Genomic DNA, 18073 nt, shown 5'->3' on the forward strand with positions numbered 1-18073 from the left:
AAGGAGCCTGCCTGCCGCGACTAAGACCCAGTGCAACCAAATAAATAAGTTAATATTTTTTAAAAAATGGTTATGGTGGTAATTTTATATTATGTACATTTTACCACAGTTAAATAGTATACATAATTGGATGCTTGGAGACAGGGTGAGGAGCTGATAAAGTGATGTAAGAGTCCCGAGGTGGGACGTGCCACGCCCCACACTGGGGTCCTAGGAAGGCTGTCCATTACTGTGTGCAAACCCAGTGAGTGAGATGCTGCAGGCTGACCTGGGCTTCCTGAAGGCAGGTGCTGTGCACGGCCACTAGAGGGCAGCATGGGCTAGCGAACCAGACATTGAGCCCTGGTGAGCCAACGTTCTCATGCCCCTCACGGGGTCCTCAGCCTCTCCAGATGCAAAATGGGAATAATTCCTGCCTGCCCACTGCACATGGTTGCAGTGAGGCTGAGAGAAGAAAACGACTTGGAAAACTAGAAAGTGAGCGATGTGGCTGTGGAATTGCTGCAAGCGGAACATGGGTCTTGGAGGGAGACCCATGTCAAGAGACTGAATTTCTCATCTGCCCAAACCCCTACCTGTTAGGAGGGTCCCCTGGGAGTTCCCATGCTGCCACCCCTGCAAGTCTATATCTGGGAACCTGGGCTCGGTAAGCATAGAATTGGGACAAGGGACGCCGTGAGGTTGCTAGGAAACCCTGAGCCTTCCAGTTTGTCACCCTGTCCCGAGAGTCCCCCTTAACCCGAGGCCACACCTGGCATGTGCCAACCGCTCCAGGGCAACCAAATGCTGCTCTCTACTCTGCTAGGGACACAAATGGTGGAAATGAGGGATTAGAGGAGAGCAGAAGGGGATCAAGTTTGGGGAGAGAAGAGAAGACTGGGCTGATAAGGAAGAATCCTAGTGGCCACAGGACATTTGCAAAGAAATGGTTTTATCAGTTTACAATACAGTTCTCATAAGGTGAAATAGCTCCTCCTAAAAAATAGTAGTCTACAAAGTAGCTACTGTTAATATCCCGATTCAAAGACAAGCTGCACATCAGAGAATCAGAGAGATGGTGTAACTGCCTAGGGCTGCACATCAGAATCAGGATCAAACCAGGTCCAGTAAAAACTACAGGCCAGTGCTACAGACGCAGATCAGAAACACCCACATTCTAGAATGTTCCAGAACCCATCGTGTAACACAGATGCCAAAATCCATCTGAAAAAATTCTTAAATGTTTTGAGCCCTTCATCTTAAGAGCTGCTGATTTTAGGCTGCAGGCCTCTTGCAAGTGAGATGTACTTTCCCGGATGCATTCAGAAAGGCTCTTGCATTTATAGTGTGTGAATCACACTAATCTCGTGAATGATCATCAGCTTAGAGACCTTGGACTGTGCCCTACCATGACCTTCCTTCTGCAGAAAAAAATGTTCACTTCAGTGGAAAACTACAGACTGCCTGCAGCACCATCTTCCTGGTTATTGGATTCTAGCCTTTCATTGTCTTTCAGCTATTTTACAACTCTGTAAATTGTAGTAACTGATAAATCCCGTCCTTAGAGGTTCCCCCCCATCCCCTTGTGGAAAAATCAGTTTCACCTACATCTGCCCATTCATTTCAATATTCCTGACTTATACATGTGAATGTCCTTCTGCTGCCGGTTGTAACATCCACCTGGTTGCCTTCTGAGTTAAACAAAATGTTTAACACGTATTCATTTTCTTTTTATCCGTATGGGAGTCATGATTTTACTTTTTCTTGAAAACGATCTTTTAACACCTCCATCAGGTGTTTCGGCCGGGGGAGGTGGTGGGTGGCTTGCGGGCATATCCTCATTCAGTAGTTAAGAAGCAGCAGGCAGGTGGCAGCTGCTCCCCAGAGCAGTCGCTGAATGAGTGGCACCAGGGTGGGGGGCCGTGCTCGGGTGGATGGGACACGGGGACACGGTCTTAGCGAGACCTGGCTCTCCCTCTGGTTAAGCCTCTAACCAGCTACTTGATCCGAAGACACAACCTCTTTAGGCCTGAGGGTAAGGAAGGGCAGAGGGAGCTGCCTTTCTGAGTTCTTGTTTGGGGCGAGGCTGGAGAGCTGGGGATGATTGATGATCCCTGACAGGGTTTCAGCAAGGGTACAAAGCAGACAGAGGTGGACCTGGGATGGGCACCAGGCCTGCCTGACTGGGAGGCCCAGGCTGTGACCACCTGCCACTCGGAGGGGCCAGGGATGGCCCACACTAACTGATGCTGGGGGGCCGGCCCCTGCCCCACAGAGTCCTCCCCACATCGCCTCACATCCCCTCCTTACAGCTGAGGAAGCTGAGGTCCAGCGAGATGCCATGCACACCCAGCGGCCACAGTGGGACCATACCCTGGGATTTCTAACTCAATCTTTAGGGCCTGCTCGAAGCAAGGTCGGTAGGGCCTGTCCTCTTCCCCGGTAAAGGGGCCCAGAGAGTGAGGGGCAGGGCCTCCTCTAGACATAAACCTTGACAAGAACTTGGAGTTGAAGAGATCTGGGCTTCTCATTAATGGTGACGCTGACAGTAATAACAGCAGCTACCATCTCGTGGGCAGGAAATGCCCGTATGAAACAGGAGGGAAGGGGGCAGGGCACAACCTTTAAAGGAATAACATAGCCCGAGGACACGACATAAACTGATTAGAACCAAGTAGGTCCAAGATGTCGGATGAGTGGATGAGTCGACTTCCACTAGACCTTGAGCCTCAGTATACGCTCACTGTAACACATCAGCAAGCTGAATAACACACCCACAGGCGCCAGGACAGTTCCAAGGCCCACTATAAAGGTCAAAAAGTGGGCGGTGGCCCAATTTCTGGAAGTCCCCACCCCTTCCCCAAAATAGCTGGAATACTCCTCCCACTCATTGGCGGATGATACCCACCCCTATAAAACCTGACAACCCTGCACCCTGGTGCCTTTCTCACCTTCTGAGATGACCCACGCTCTGTCTGTGGAGTGTGCTTCTCTCTAAATAAATCCACTTCTTACCCATCACTTTGGCTCTCACTGAATTCTTTCTGCGATGAGACATCAAGAACCTGAGCTTCATTAAGTCCTGAGATCAGGTGTGTGATCTCAGTTAAAAGAACGTGGGTTCAAGTCCCAACCTGGGTTTTGGTTGGGTTCGAGTCCCAGTATTACCGAGTCCAAGCTTGCTCTGCTCACCCCCAATAAATTGGAGATGAGGTGTTGAGGCAAGGATTAACAACTTTATTCGGAAAGCTGGCAGAACGAGAAGATGGCAAACTAATGTCTCCGAAGAACCATCTTCACGGGGTTTGGTTGCCAGTTTCTTTTACAGAACAGAGAAGGGGAGGAGATGAGGAAGTCAAGTAAAAAGGCCGTAAGATTTGCAAATGTCCCCTGGAATGGCCAGCCTCAGGGAGGGGATGTGTTCATTTCTTCTTTCTTTCTTTTTTAAAAATATTTATTTATTTTATTTTTATTTATTTTATTTTTATATTTGGCTGCGTCAGGTCTTAGTTGAGGCACTTGGGATCTTTCATTGTACCGCGGGCTTCTCTCTAGTTGTGGCATGTGGGTTTTTTTTCTCTCTAGTTGAGGCACGCGGGCTCAGTAGTTGTGGCATGCGGGCTTATTTGCCCCGCGGCATGTGGAATCTTAGTTCCCCAACCAGGGATCGAACCCACGTCCCCTGCATCGGAAGGCGGATTCTTTACCACTGGACCACCAGGCAAGTCCCAATTTCTTCTTTCTTGCAGCCATCCACAGGTGGACAGGGTCAGGATGTTTCTCTGAACAAAGGCACTTTGGTTTAACATTCAGGCAGAGGGGCAGGGTTCCCTGAGGCAGGCCATTGTGTATAGACAGTATCCTCTTAGTGAACAAAAGCAATGGGAAGCAAAGGTTAAAGTGAAAGAAACAGATCCAACATGAAGTCAGATTTGGCTCTTCCCTGTTACACCAGCACGTGGGTTCAAGTCCCAATCTGAGTTGCATGGGTTCACATAGACATGGTCTCTTTTAGTCCTTGCTCCTGCCATGAAGTAATTACCTGTGATCCCACCCTTCAGACAAGGAAACTAAGGCTCAGGTCGCACCACGAGTGGCTTCCAGCTCTAAATCCCTTTCCTCCACTGCTTTTGCTGCCTAGCAAGTCACTTACTCCTCCGATCTCTTCTCCCTTCGTCTGTAAAACAGAGATACTTATAATTTCCTCATCACAAATAGCGTATGACTAAACGCAATGTGGTTCTCTGGATTGGATCCTGGAACGGAAAAAGGACATTGGTGGAAAAACTAGTGAATTGGATAAAGTGTGGAGTTTAGTGAATAGTTTTGTACCACTGTTGTTTTCCTCGTTTGGACAAATGTGCCGTAGTTACGTAAGATGTTATCAAAAAGGAAACTGGTGAAATGTGTAAGATAACTCTCTTTGTGATCTTTGTAACATTTCTGGAAACCTAAAATTTATTCTAAAATTAAATGTTTATTATTTTAAAAGTAACTGGAGGGCTTCCCTGGTGGCGCAGTGGTTGAGAATCTGCCTGCCAATGCAGGGGACACGGGTTCGAGCCCTGGTCTGGGAAGATCCCACATGCCGCGGAGCAACTACGCCCGTGAGCCACAATTACTGAGCCTGCGCGTCTGGAGCCTGTGCTCCGCAACAAGAGAGGCCGCTACAGTGAGAGGCCCGCGCACCGTGATGAAGAGTGGCCCCCACTTGCCACAACTAGAGAAAGCCCTCGCACAGAAACGAAGACCCAACACAGCCATAAATGAATGAATAAATAAATGAATAAATAAAAAAAAAAATTAAAAAAAAAAAAAAAAAGTAACTGGACAAAGGAGAAGGCTGTGAGCTCCAGGAGGCACTGCCCATCGCTGACAGGAAGACACGAGGACAAGAGGAGGCCATTCTGCAAATGAATCTGTTTGGCTGGGAGGAGGGGAAACGTCTGCAAAAGGGGGAGGGAATCTACTGATGGAAGAGAGGGCAGGGAAGGAGAGGTGGGGGACCCAACCCAATTTATGTGGATTTCTGTTCTCAGTAGTTCCCAGGATCAGAGCAAGTCCCTGGTGGCTCCCTATGGCTGTGGCCAGGCAGGCAGTGTAAACAAAGCTTTGGGGCTGTCATTCCCCAACCCAGGGGGTCTCCGTATGGCCTGGGAGTCCTGGGGTGTGGTGGGGGACCACGCCAGCAACGAGGAGACAGATGCCAAATGAGGGGTGGGTGGAGAGGAGGTTTCAGAAAATCAGGGTGAGCTTTAACCAGCGTGGGTGGCAATTTTTTTCCTTTCTGTAAACAGAGCAAGAATTCCTTGGGAAAGAAAATACAATACAGCCCAAGAATCTTGAGCTGGTCCTTTAAAGCCAGCGGGGCTCTTGCAAAGTTCAAGTTCACAGGGAGAGACTGGCTGGAGCAAGAGAGAAACCTGAGAGGTATTAGCCTGAAGGCCTGATCAGAAGGCAGATGCAGAAAGGCCAGGGAGGGTTATGAAAGTCTGTTTGGGGCCTGTGAGTCATGGGCCAGTCAGCTTGGGGCTGTGGCCTGGCTGAGCCCAGCTGGAACCTCCCTTGAAAATCTACACCCCTCTCAGCACCCCACCCCCACCTCCTGGGCAGGGCACAGCTCTGGGATGGCCACAGCAGCTTGCCTGGAGCTTCCACTTCATTCATTTTTTCATTCATTCATTCAAATATTCCTTGACCCCTTCTGTATGCCGTCATTGCCCTTGGCACAGAACTCAGTTTAATGAGGGAGAGAGAAAACAGAACAGCCTCTGCTGGGGGACACACATAACTGGCAGGTCAGGAGAGGAAAGCTGGAGAGAGCGTGACGTCCACTGTAGGACGAGTGGGGGCCAGCCAGCGAGCTGCTATTCCAGAGTATCCCAGGTGCTTGCTCTCTGAGCTGGGCAGCTGCATGTTGCTGGGGGCGTGGCAAGGGGCGGGAATGAGGTCCAGCCAAGGTCAGGACCAAGTCAGCAAGGGCCCCTTGGGCTGTGTGGAGAGGATGGGACTTTATCCCTGAGGGCAATGGCCGGATGGAGAAACCCCAAGCCCTGGTAGAAATCCAGAGCCAGGGAACCAGAGGACGTGGAATCCAGATGCCCATTCTCACAGAAGTGGAGACTGGAGCCCAGAGAGGGTGTGAGACCTGCCAGGCTCACACCGCTCGCACGGTAGCACCATGCCCAGGTGTCCTGATTTCCACAACAGGGTTTTTCCCGCCCCTCCCACTGTCTCTATTATCTTCCAAGACTTACTTGTGGACCCAGGCAGGTATCTGCAAACATCTCGAGGTAGAAGAACGAAGGGTGTGGGTGGGCGAATTGGGTCGGTGTTTTGAATAGGCTGACCCAGGGCAGAGGATCCCCTGGGGGAAGGAGGGCAGGCTTCCTGCCCGGGTGAGAGTTGACTTGCCCCAAAGGATGTAGTGAGTCACTGGGGAGCAAGGCTCGCACTTCCTCCTTCCTTTGGGCTTTGGTCTCAGTTCCCTGGAAGGAGGCACAGCCTGGATTCCTGGGGGCGGCCCCCTTCCGGGCAGGTCCAGACTGGGGTGCCGGGCCATCTGCATCCCCAACTCCTGCACACTCCCTTTCTGAGGCCCTGGTAAGTTTCCCTTTTGGCCCCTGGTCTGACTCAGACTCAGCCCGTCACGTGGACATTGGCCGCAGGAAGGTGCCTCCTCCCCGCTCCCACCCGGAGCTCAGCCACGCTTCCTCTGCCCGGGGCCACGCCCCCTCCTTTTGCTCCGGAGGAGGAGCCGCTCCGGCGAAGAACCCATGGCTGCCCAGCCAGCGGAACAAAACACCGACTGCAGGGTAGGGCTCTTCGGAGACCAGGTCACCCGGCAGCCCCTGGACAGAGGACCAGAGATAGTGATCCCCCGTGGCTCTCACCGATTGAGGGCCTACTATGTGTCAGGTGCTAACGCAGCCAACAGCCCCAAGAGGCAGAAATACTAGTGTCCCCATTTTACAGGGAGAAGAGAAGGTGGGCCACGGTCATGGGGAGTGAAGGATTGTGACATCCGGGCAGCCCCGAGGGCCCACTCGGGACTCAGGTCACGGATTTTTTTTAAGTGGGGGCGGCTGGGGGAATTCCCTGGTGGTCCAGTGGTTAGGACTCCGCACTTTCACTGCCGAGGACCCGGGTTCAACCCCTGGTGGGGGAACTAAGATCCCACAAGCCGCCTGGCACCGCCAAAAAAATAAAAAGTAAAGTGAGGCGTCTGGCAAGGTGGCGTGTTTTTTTTTGTTTTTTTTGTTTTTTTAATTTTACTTCTTCCTTTCTGGATGCCTTTTATTCTTTTTCTGGACTCATTGCCCTGGCTACAGTCTCTGGTACAGTGTTGAGGTGGCGTGTTTTGCTCCAGGCGCATCCAGCTGCCCAGGGGAGGCGCAGAGTGGGCGGAGAGCTGGGTTTGACTAGCGTTGGGGTCAGGAGCGGGGAAGCTGGTGGAAGCGTCAAGTGACTGGGTAGGAAGGGCAGGGAGGAAGGAGGGGCTGAGGAACAGTGAGCAGGGGGTGGGCTCCGTGACCGCTGGGGTTGGGGTACCAGAGGGAAGGGAGGAGGTGAGGGGCAGAGGGCAGTCAGTGGAAATCATGGAGGCGGTGCAGGCCCTGGTTCTGGGGCTCTGAACATCGGGGCAGCCTTTGCTCGCAGGATGTGACTTGTTTGCTTCCCTTTGTGTCCTCATCCCACAGGCTGCAGGGAACAGGCACTCCGTGAATATTTATGGAGTGAATAAGTGGCTACTTGGGGGAGTCTGGGGTGGGGTGACTTTCCTCTTTCTACTGTGGTTTTTTAATAACAGCTTCATTGAGCTATAATTTACATACCACAAAATTCAGCCTTTTGAAGTTGGGTTTTTTTTTAACAGTAGTTTTTGGTATATTCACAGAATTGTACAGCCATTGCCACTATCTAATTTCAGAACATTTGATCACCCCCAAAAGAAACCCCATACCCCCTTTTCCCATCCCCTCAGCCCCTGGCAGTCACTAATCTACTTCCCATGGGTTTGCCTATTTTGGACATTTCTTATTTATTTATTTTTTTTAATATCTGTTTATTTATTTGGCTTCATTGGGTCTTAGTTGAGGCACACGCAGATCTTAGTTCCCCAACCAGGGATCGAACCCACGTCCCCTGCATTGGAAGGTGGATTCTTAACTACTGGAACACCAGGGAAGTCCCATATTTTGGACATTTCTGTCAGGGGAATCATACACTATATGGTGTTTTGCATCTGGCTTCTTTCACTTAGCATGTTTTCAAGGTTCATCCATGTTGTAGCTTGTGTCGATACTTCATTCCTTTTTATTGTCAAATAATATTCCACTGTGTGAATATACCACATTTTGTTTATCCATTCATCAGCTCATGGGCACTTGGGTTGTTTCCATTTTTTTGGCTGTTATGAATAATGCTGCTATAAACATTCATGTACAGGTTTTTATGTCGATATATGTTTTCATTTCTCTTGGGTATATACCTAAGAATGGAATTGTTGGGACAATTCTTACATTGTTTGAATTCTTTAAAATGAGCATATAATTCTTTTACAAAAAACCAATTTAAAAATAAATCATTTTTCTGGGGACTTCTCTGGCAGTCCAGTGGTTAATACTCCGCGCTTCCACTGCAGGGGGCACTGGTTTGATCCCTGGTCAGGGAACTAAGATCCTGAATGCCACACGGTGCAGACAAAAAAAAAAAAAAAAAAAAAAAAAAAAATCGTGGGCTTCCCTGGTGGCGCAGTGGTTGAGAATCTGCCTGCCAATGCAGGGGACACGGGTTCGAGCCCTGGTCTGGGAAGATCCCACATGCCACGGAGCAACTGGGCCCGTGAGCCACAATTGCTGAGCCTGTGTGTCTGGAGCCTGTGCTCCGCAACGAGAGGCCGCGATAGTGAGGGACCCGCACACGGCGATGAAGAGTGGTCCCCGCTTGCCACAACTAGAGAAAGCCCTCGCACAGAAATGAAGACCCAACACAGCCATAAATAAATAAAATAAAATAAATAATAATAATAATAAAAAAAATTAAAAAAAAAAAAAGATATCCTTTAAAAAAAAAAATCGTTTTTCAAAAAAAGATGATCTGAATCCATAGAAAAAAACAGTGCACCAAAATTTGTGATAGGGGAGAGGTGAGGACGGGTTGGGAGCCAACACTGAGGCCACCATCTGGTTGGTGTGTGACTTTGAGCAAATCACCGCCGTTCTCGGGGCCTGGCCTGTGAAATGGGAGTGGGGCAGGGTGGGCGGGGCAGCAACAGAGGATTGAGCTGGAATGAAGACTTTTCAGGGCCCACCCAACCCTGACAGCTCAAGGTCTTGAGGCGGGCTGGGTTTCCACACCTGGTTAGAGAAACAGATGAAGGAAATGATCTGGTCTTTTGAGTTCTCTTCCTGAAAGAATAAATAACATGATACTAGTGGTCCAGGCAACAAGGCCAAATACAACCCAGAAGAATGTTTTAGGTCACTCCCTCTACAATTCCTCATTGAGATGAAGACATATTTAACTCTACCTCCTATTTATCTTCCACTCTAAACCGATGCTTCGCAAACTAAAATGTACAAAAGAAATCCTGGGGATCTTAATATGCAAATACTGAATTGATAGGTCAGAGATTCTGCAATTCTAATGAGCTCCCAGGTGACGTCAATGCAGCTGGTACCCAGACCACAGTTTAAATAGCAAGGGTCTAGGGACTTCCCCGGCGGTCAGCGCGGCCGAAATAAGTAGCAAGGCTCTCTCCCTTTGCAATTTTCTCATTATCCATTAGGAAATCTATCCATATTGGATGTATTTTTTTTTAATCGATCTCCTCCACTTCATTTTTTTTTTTTTTTCATTTTTACTTTTTGACCGCGCCCCGCGGCATCTTAGCTCCAATTGAACCCGCGCCCCCTGCAGTGGAAGCGCGGAGTCTTAACCACTAGACCGCCAGGGAAGTCCCCTATTGGATGTATTTTAATGGCTCTCTTGGAGTTGTTGGATGAGTAGGTGAATGAAAGAACGAAATGCTTATGTCCCAGGAAGAGCGTGAAGGGAAACAATGTCATTTCGTCCTTGCAATAACACTGTGAGATTAGAAGGTTGTCCCCATTTTGCAAATGGGGGGTGGGGGCGTGTTCAGAGGGGGCGGGCAAAGCAGAGTTACAGCTTGTTCTTCGGTCTGACTCCAAACGTAGTGCCCGCTCCCCGACACTGCTCGGTTCCCACTTCCCTCTCTCTCCTGCATCTCTGGAGCCGCCATTCAGCCTTGGATTTGGAAATACTCGCTAGCCCTAGATAGAAAAGGGGTTAAAGACACCTAAGCCCTAGGAGCTGCTCCCACAAACATGAAAATTTATGTGACAAAGATGTTCCCTGCAGCAGCATTTATAACAGAGAAGAACTAGAAATTCCATTGCACACAGTGGAATTGCTAAAAGATGACTTAAAACTATAGAAACTGCCAGTTAGCTTGTATCACTTGTCATCTCCTTCTTGGCTTTCATTACTACTTCTTGTTTGTTTCTTGTCTATGTCTGTCTCATCCACTAGAATGTAAATTCTTTGAAAACAAGAACATTGTTGGGTCCCTAACTTCTGAGCAGGGGTTCAATAAATGTGGAATGAATGAACCTAAGCATTTTGCAATAGCAAGTAAAGAAGCCATTGCAGAATGTTATGCACAAGATGACTCTTTTTGTTTTTTTTTTTTAAATGTTTGAATGCAGGCAGAGAAAAATCTCGAAGACCATATATTAATTATCTTGGGGATTGGGACTGGGGATTAGGTGTGGGCGATCCTCATTTTCCATTGTTTCATTCTGACTTTTTTTTACTACGAACATGAATTTCTTTAGTAATAATAAAAATAAATGTTTTTAAAAGAATAATCATCCAGACTTCTTTCTATGTATGCAAGCATGGATGTATGAGGATGTTTATTCCAGCACTATTTATACTGGCAAAAAAAAAAGGAAATTATCATTTGCCCACTTTAACATATATATTGTTTTAATTTTTTACAATGAATTTTGTAATGGACTGAATGTTTGTGTTCCCTCAAAATTCATGTGTTGAAATCCTAATCCCCAAGGTGATGATATTAGGAGGTGGGGCCTTTAGGAGCCCTCATGAATGAGATTAGTGTCCTTATAAAAGAGACCCCAGAGATATCCCTCACCCCTTCCACCATGTGAGGATACAGCAAAAAGATGGCCATCTATGAAAGAGGAAGCAGGAACTCACAAGATACCAAATTTGTCAGTGCCTTGACCTTGAACTTCTCAGTCTCCAAAACTGTGACAAAATAAATTTCTGTTGTTTATAAGCCACCCAGTCTATGGTGTTTTGTCATAGCAACCCCTATGGACTAAGACCAACATGGACTTGCACAGTTGAAACAAAAATTAACAAAAGGGTGATGTATAGGCTGGTTGGCTTATAACCCAGAAAGCAGCCAGCCAGAGGCTCCCTGCCAGGCCACAGTGCAGGGGCCACTGCACCTGCCAAGCCTATGTTGTTCTTTCTTCTCCCACGTGTCATGTGAGCAGTAGAAATAGTATCTAGCAACTGTGACCACAAGTGGGGAATAGGTGATCTGCTTTAGAGACCAAATGCCCAGCTCTCTACTGCTGTCTCCTTAGGGGCAAAGGTCAAAAGCCCTGCTGATGCCAGGGGCTTGTCCCTCAGATCGGTCCATTACCTCCCAACATCCAGGCTTGTCTATGGAAGCTAGATTTTCTCTCTCTGGCTCAACCTTCATGGGCTACCAACCCATAATGACCACACACTCAGGACAGCATAAACAAAACCCTTGGATGGGAGAGAGCTGGGCTGTGTTCTCAGAGCAATCTGGGGAAATAAAACTCAAGTCCAATGTCTGGCTCTGTTGGAAGATTTACTTGCCTCATTATCCCACAAAGACATGGTAGTGAACATCTCTCTTTTTTTTTGTTAACATTTATTTATTTATCTGGCTGTGCGGGGTCTTAATTGTGGCATGCGGGATCTAGTTCCCTGATGTTGACCTAAAAAAAAAAATGTACAATGTGAGAGTTGCAAGTTAAGTTTTATTTGGGGCAAAATGAGGACGGTAGCCTGGGAGACGTCGTTTCAGATAGCTCTGAGAAACTGCTTGGAGGAGGTGAGGCGGGAGCCAGGTTATATAGAAGTTTTATAACAGATTTTTTCTAGCCCCTTAAATATCTTTTAAAATTGGGGTAAATAGAACAGACTTGTTTGGCTTTTAATGCTGGGGACCAGTAGGGGGTCCCTTTTGGCCCATTTAACCTTAGGTAGTGTAGTAATATCAAAACTTTGTGTTTTTACTTTTTTGGGGGGGGGGTTATTTATTTATTTATTTTTATTTATTTATGGCTGTGTTGGGTCTTCGCTTCTGTGTGAGGGCCCTCTCCAGTTGCGGCAAGCGGGGGCCACTCTTCATCACGGTGCGCGGGCCTCTCTCTATCGCGGCCTCTCTTGTTGCGGAGCACAGGCTCCAGACGCGCAGGCTCATTAATTGTGGCTCACGGGCCTAGTTGCTCCGCGGCATGTGGGATCCTCCGAGGCCAGGGCTCGAACCCGTGTGCCCTGCATTGGCAGGCAGATTCCCAACCACTGCGCCACCAGGGAAGCCCAAAACTTTGTGTTTTAATCACATAAATGTCCATTTTATTTATCCAATTTTAAATAACCATCTAAAGACTTCTTCATTCATTTGACATAATTCCTTTAAAATTTCTACCTTATTGGAAATAGTATCTAGACTTTCCTTACAGGATTTTTCATGTTAACATTAATTATTCTAATGCTTTTATTAGCATCTGTGAGACCCACTGAGGGAAAGTAAAGACCACAAATGAAGCTTCCCAAACCAGTTTTTCTTACTTGTTTTAAATTAAAGAAGTTCTTAGGTTAATAATTTGATATATTTCTTTCTTCCACCTTTAATTTGATTTTTTTGTTTGTTTTTATAGGTACCAATAAAATGACTGTTTATAATGAGAGTGCTAGATTCACCAATTTGTTAGTTTCTCCAACTTTAAAAGGATCCATCATTTGGCCATTAATAAAGTATATATATTTATAGTGATTCAAACCATTAAGATGCAAGAGGCTTCCCCATAAGAGAGCAGGGGAGGATGTAACCTAAGTAAAATCTGGAGAGTTTACTCTCAAAAATAGTATGGCAGAGGTCAAGTTTTCAAAACACGTACATACACACATAGACATACATGGAACATCTTAGGAAGATCAGGTAGGACATTTACATCTCAAAGACACAGAAAGAGAAATGCAAGTTTCCCCCAGAAGGCCTTTGTTTAAAGTCAGAATTCTGAAAAAATATTTTTATCAAGCCAGCTTTTTAACCTTAATTTAACTGTGTATGCAATAAAAGAGCCTCCTCATTTTTAGGGCCAGATTTCCTTTAATTTCCAGTTAAGTAAATACTAATTGATATAGATCTGAAAACCCAGGCTTGCGGGTCCAGATGGTTAATTCAAATTCCTTAGCAAATCCCAATGGATTCTGAATCGGATCGGGAAATTCCTTAGCCAAGGCTCTAAGTTCTGCTTGGGTCCAGGGTGTGTACGTAAGCACAGAGGATGGTTCACTTCTCCCTGTAATAGGTTTCTCCTTAAACGGAGCTATAATCACTTCTGATTTTTTATCCTCCTTTGCTGGGGAAGAGGGAACAGCAGGAGGCAGAAGAGTTGGAAGAGAAAAAGAGATAGCGTCTGGGCCAGGCAATTCTGATAGAAGAGGACATGTGGGAGGAGCAGAGGGATAGACAGAGTCAGAGACAGGGTGCTAGCAGCCTTTTTTAGTTCCGACATAGTTTCAAAACGTTACTCTATCATTTTCTCTTTTAGAAGCTTCTAGGTACCAATCAACGTAAGCATTCATTCAGTCTGTTTGATCTTACGGCCGGCTTTTTTTTAACTGTGTGCGCAACTATAGCAATTTGGGACTATCAGAAGAACCCCGATTTGGCTATTTTAGGTTGAGATCTCCTGTAGCATAATTTCCGCAATTAACTAGGTACTTGCACGTATGAGCTCCATACAGTGTTGTACATGAATCTGGCTGGGGTGTTAGTTGGAGGTTGCTTTTCTGACACCCCTCGTTTTTGTGTTTGAGAGGTTCTAGTTCCCTTTTTTTTTTTTTTTTTTTTTTTTTTTTGACACTAGGCGTTTAGTTGGCGTTGTTACCAGGTAGCTGTGTCCTGGCTCACTTTATTTATTTATTTATTTATTTATTTATTTATTTATTTATTTATTTATTTATTTTTGGCTGTGTTGGGTCTTCGGTTCGTGCGAGGGCTTTCTCCAGTTGCGGCAAGCGGGGGCCACTCTTCATCGCGGTGCGCGGGCCTTTCTCTATCGCGGCCCCTCCCGTCGCGGGGCACAGGCTCCAGACGCGCAGGCTCAGCAATTGTGGCTCACGGGCCCAGCTGCTCCGTGGCATGTGGGATCTTCCCAGACCAGGGCTCGAACCCGTGTCCCCTGCATTAGCAGGCAGATTCTCAACCACTGCGCCACCAGGGAAGCCCCTAGTTCCCTTTTTAAGTTGAATTTGTCAGGGATAAAATTTACTAGTGAAATTGTGTGGCGGCCAGTGTGCTGCTTGTGAGCTTAACTCCTCTAGGCATAACCCTAGAGTCGTTTCAGCCCCCTTATGTGTCTCAGTTTTTCCCTTCGGTGGTCTAAGACTACCGTGGGTGCTCAGATCACTGAATGGCCAATTTTTATCTGTGACCCCTGGACGAGTAAGTGTTTTGATTAATGAGTGTGTTTCCCTGTGTGACCACTGCACGGTATGAGGCCTTTGCCTCCACCACTCCTGTAAATTTATCAGTCTCCTGAGAAAGCCATAACTGGCCGGGAGGAGTCTTGTCCCTTTTCTTTGGAGCAACACTCTCATGTAATATCTTCACTTTTATCCCAACAAATTCTATTAAGACAGCTGAATTGAGGAAAAGCGTCAGATCAACCTCTTACCTAACCACTCAGCCAAGACCACTCAGTCTCCTACAACTGAGCAAACCCTGGTATCTTTCAACCAGGCGCCCCCAGTATCTTTCACCTGGGTGGGTATTTGTCTGGTATCTTTCAACCAAGCCCCGCCCCCCTCCCCCCACACAGTATCTTTCAACTGATCGGGAGCAGTTACCTTCTATACACCACCAAATAAAACTCAGGATCATCAACCAACACAGGAGATCCGAGAACCAGGAGAGACTTACCCAAATTCATCTGCTCTCTCCAAGGAGGCAGACGAGTGCAAGGGGCCTCTGCTGGTACCAAGGCTCCAGTTCCTCGTAGAGTTCAGGTGAAGGAGAGAAGTCCACTCTGGGTCCCTTCGTGGTCGCCGTAACTGTTGACAAAAAAAAAAAGCACAATGTGAGAGTTCCAAGTTGTTTTATTTGAGGCAAAATGAGAACTCTACCCCGGGAGACAGCATTTCAGATAGCTCTGAGAAACTGCTCCAAGGAGGTGACGGGGAGAGCCAGGTTATAAAGAAGTTTTATAACAAAAAGCAGGTAGTCTGAATAGCAAAAGATTATTGTTAATTAAAGAAAACCAGATATCTCAAGTTAAGGAATTTAGCGGTTTTCTATGTATGGGGACGTGCAAGAGTCTGGGCTCAATGAAATCATTCCTTTGATATGCACCTCAGCTATTCGGGGCCCGTATCCCATGTTTTCACATCCTGAGTTTCCACAGGGCTGCAGTCTGATGGCTGCTAGATGGCAGGTATTCTTTTTTTTTAATCTAATTTTTAATTTTTTTAAAGACCCAAGCTCCCCGATGGCTTTTGGGGGAAGGGTTTTTATTTTTTATTTTACTTATTTATTTGTTTGTTTGTTTGTTTGTTTATTTTTGGCTGTGTTGGGTCTTGCTGCTGTTTGCAGGGTTTCTCTAGTTGGGGCGAGCAGGGGCTACTCTTTGTTGCGTTGCACGGGTGGCTTCTCATTGCTGTGGCTTCTCTTGTTGCAGAGTACAGGCTTCAGGTGCTAGGGCTTCAGTAGTTGTGGTGCATGGGCTCAGCAGTTGTGGCTCGTGGGCTCTAGAGCGCAGGCTTAGGTGTTGTGGCGCACAGGCTTAGTTGCTCCACAGCATGTGGGGTCTTCCCAGACCAGAGATCGAACCGTGTCCCCTGCACTGGCAGGCAGATTCTTAACCACTGCACCACCAGGGAAGTCCCACATGTATTCTTTTCAGCCCTGAGCTTCCTCAGGGCTCACCGGCTCACATTGGAGGGCTGCAATCATTGATGACTGTGAATCCTTTGTTTAAATATTCCATTTATCACTGACCCGGGCCCCCTGCAGTGGAAGCGTGGAGTCCTAACCACTGGACCACCAGCAAATTCCCAACCTCTCTTTGATAATGATCTCCCAGACAAATATTAACTCAGCTGTGGATAGAATGTTAGGAATACTTCTTGCCTTCAAGGACCTGACAATGTATAATTACAAGTTCAAAAGAGATAAGTACCTGCAATTTAGGGTTCTGTAGAGACCAAGAGGGCCCTAGAATGCTTGCATTCTGGGTGGCTCCCAGTTCATTACCCAATGAAGGGATGCTGAAATAGGTTTACAAAAATTATAGTACGTTCTAAATGTTTACATTAAACAAACTTTTTAAAATATTTTTATTTTATTTTTGGCTGCCTTGGGTCTTCATTGCTGCGTGCAGACTTTCTGTAGTTGTGGTGAGCGGGGACTACTCTTCGTTGCGGTGCACAGGCTTCTCATTGTGGTGGCTTCTCTTGTTGCGGAGCACGGGCTATAGGTGCGCGGGCTTCAGTAGTTGTGGCACACGGGCTCAGTAGCTGTGGCTCGCGGGCTCTAGAGCACAGGCTCAGTAGTTGCGGCATGCAGGCCCTAAAGTGCTTGGGCTTCAGTAGTTGTGGCGCATGGGCTTAATTGCTCCGCAGCATGTGGGATCCTCCTGGACCAGGGATCAAACCGTGTCCCCTGCATTGGCAGGTGGATTCTTAACCACTGTGCCACCAGGGAAGTCCTAAACAAACTCTTTTAAAACACACATATATCACAATACAATTATGCTAGTCACAAGATGATGGGAATTATAAAAATATTCACGCACAGGAGGCCACAGGCTGCATGGCCAGGTAATGGGACACAAGTTCATAGTTGTCTGATGGATATCTTCTTTCACTCCTGCCTGGGAATATCAGCCACAGTAAAGAATGTTTGGTGCCTCCCCCTGAATGGCCGTTCTCTGTCACATCACACACCTGGTTTTCATCTCCACACTTACCTCCATCAGAAATAGTCTTATTGGCAAAACAAACAAACAAACAAACAAAAAAACATGAGGGACTTTCCTGGTGGTCCAGTGGTTAAGACTCTGCGCTCCCAATACAGGGGACTCAGGTTCGATCCCTGGTCAGGGAACTAGGATCCTGCAAGTCCCCGGGATGGCCAAAAAAAAAAAAAAAAGTCTCATTTGTTTCCTGATTTGCTGAATGCCCCCTTTAGAATAAGAGTGCCACAAGACAGAGATCTCTGTCCACTTCACCCCTGACTGGCACATGGTAGGCACTCCATAAATTTTGGTTAAATGAATGGGTATATGATATCCTCATTTATAAGAACTCATTTATGTTCACATAAATGAGGCTACCCACCCCATACACACACACAGTTGGATTTAGTGATAAGAGACTAAATTCCCTAGGGCATGATATTTCCCAGGATAGATTAGTAGATCAATGGTGTCCCTGGCCCCTGGCCCCCTGTGAATTCAGGGAGGTGATATTTGAGCTGGATTTAGGGAGATGAGTGGGGTGGGGATTTGTGGGGAAATCCATCTGCCCTTCTCTCTGAAGGACATTATGAGGGAATAGGCTGTTCAAGAGACTATCGCTAAGTGAAAAAGCAAGGTTCAGAAGAGTTTCTCTAAAATGATCCCATTTTTGCAAAAATCAATAATGTTACTACTTATAGAAAAGGTTGAGGAATACACACCATGTTGTTGATGGTCTTGACTCTGCAGAAAAGAGCATTTTAGGGAGATTTTACTTCTCTTCCTTTGGGTTTATATAGTGCTTAAATTTTATG

General features: G+C 46.9%; 2 long non-coding RNA genes across 2 annotated transcripts in view; one reads left to right on the plus strand and one right to left on the minus strand.

Annotated features, from left to right (window-relative positions):
• The window catches only part of LOC130708862 (uncharacterized), a 22602-nt gene extending 16145 nt beyond the window's left edge, over positions 1–6457 (minus strand). Inside the window, exon 1 of the long non-coding RNA XR_009009285.1 lies at positions 6237–6457. This is a non-coding gene — a long non-coding RNA (uncharacterized LOC130708862). The remainder of the gene's footprint in view (positions 1–6236) is intronic.
• Positions 6458–18073, plus strand: part of LOC130708860 (uncharacterized) — a 32975-nt gene continuing 21359 nt past the window's right edge. The window contains exon 1 of the long non-coding RNA XR_009009284.1: positions 6458–6582. This is a non-coding gene — a long non-coding RNA (uncharacterized LOC130708860). The remainder of the gene's footprint in view (positions 6583–18073) is intronic.

Source organism: Balaenoptera acutorostrata, chromosome 1 (assembly GCF_949987535.1).
Source record: "Balaenoptera acutorostrata chromosome 1, mBalAcu1.1, whole genome shotgun sequence".
In the NCBI taxonomy this organism is placed as follows: domain Eukaryota; kingdom Metazoa; phylum Chordata; class Mammalia; order Artiodactyla; family Balaenopteridae; genus Balaenoptera; species Balaenoptera acutorostrata.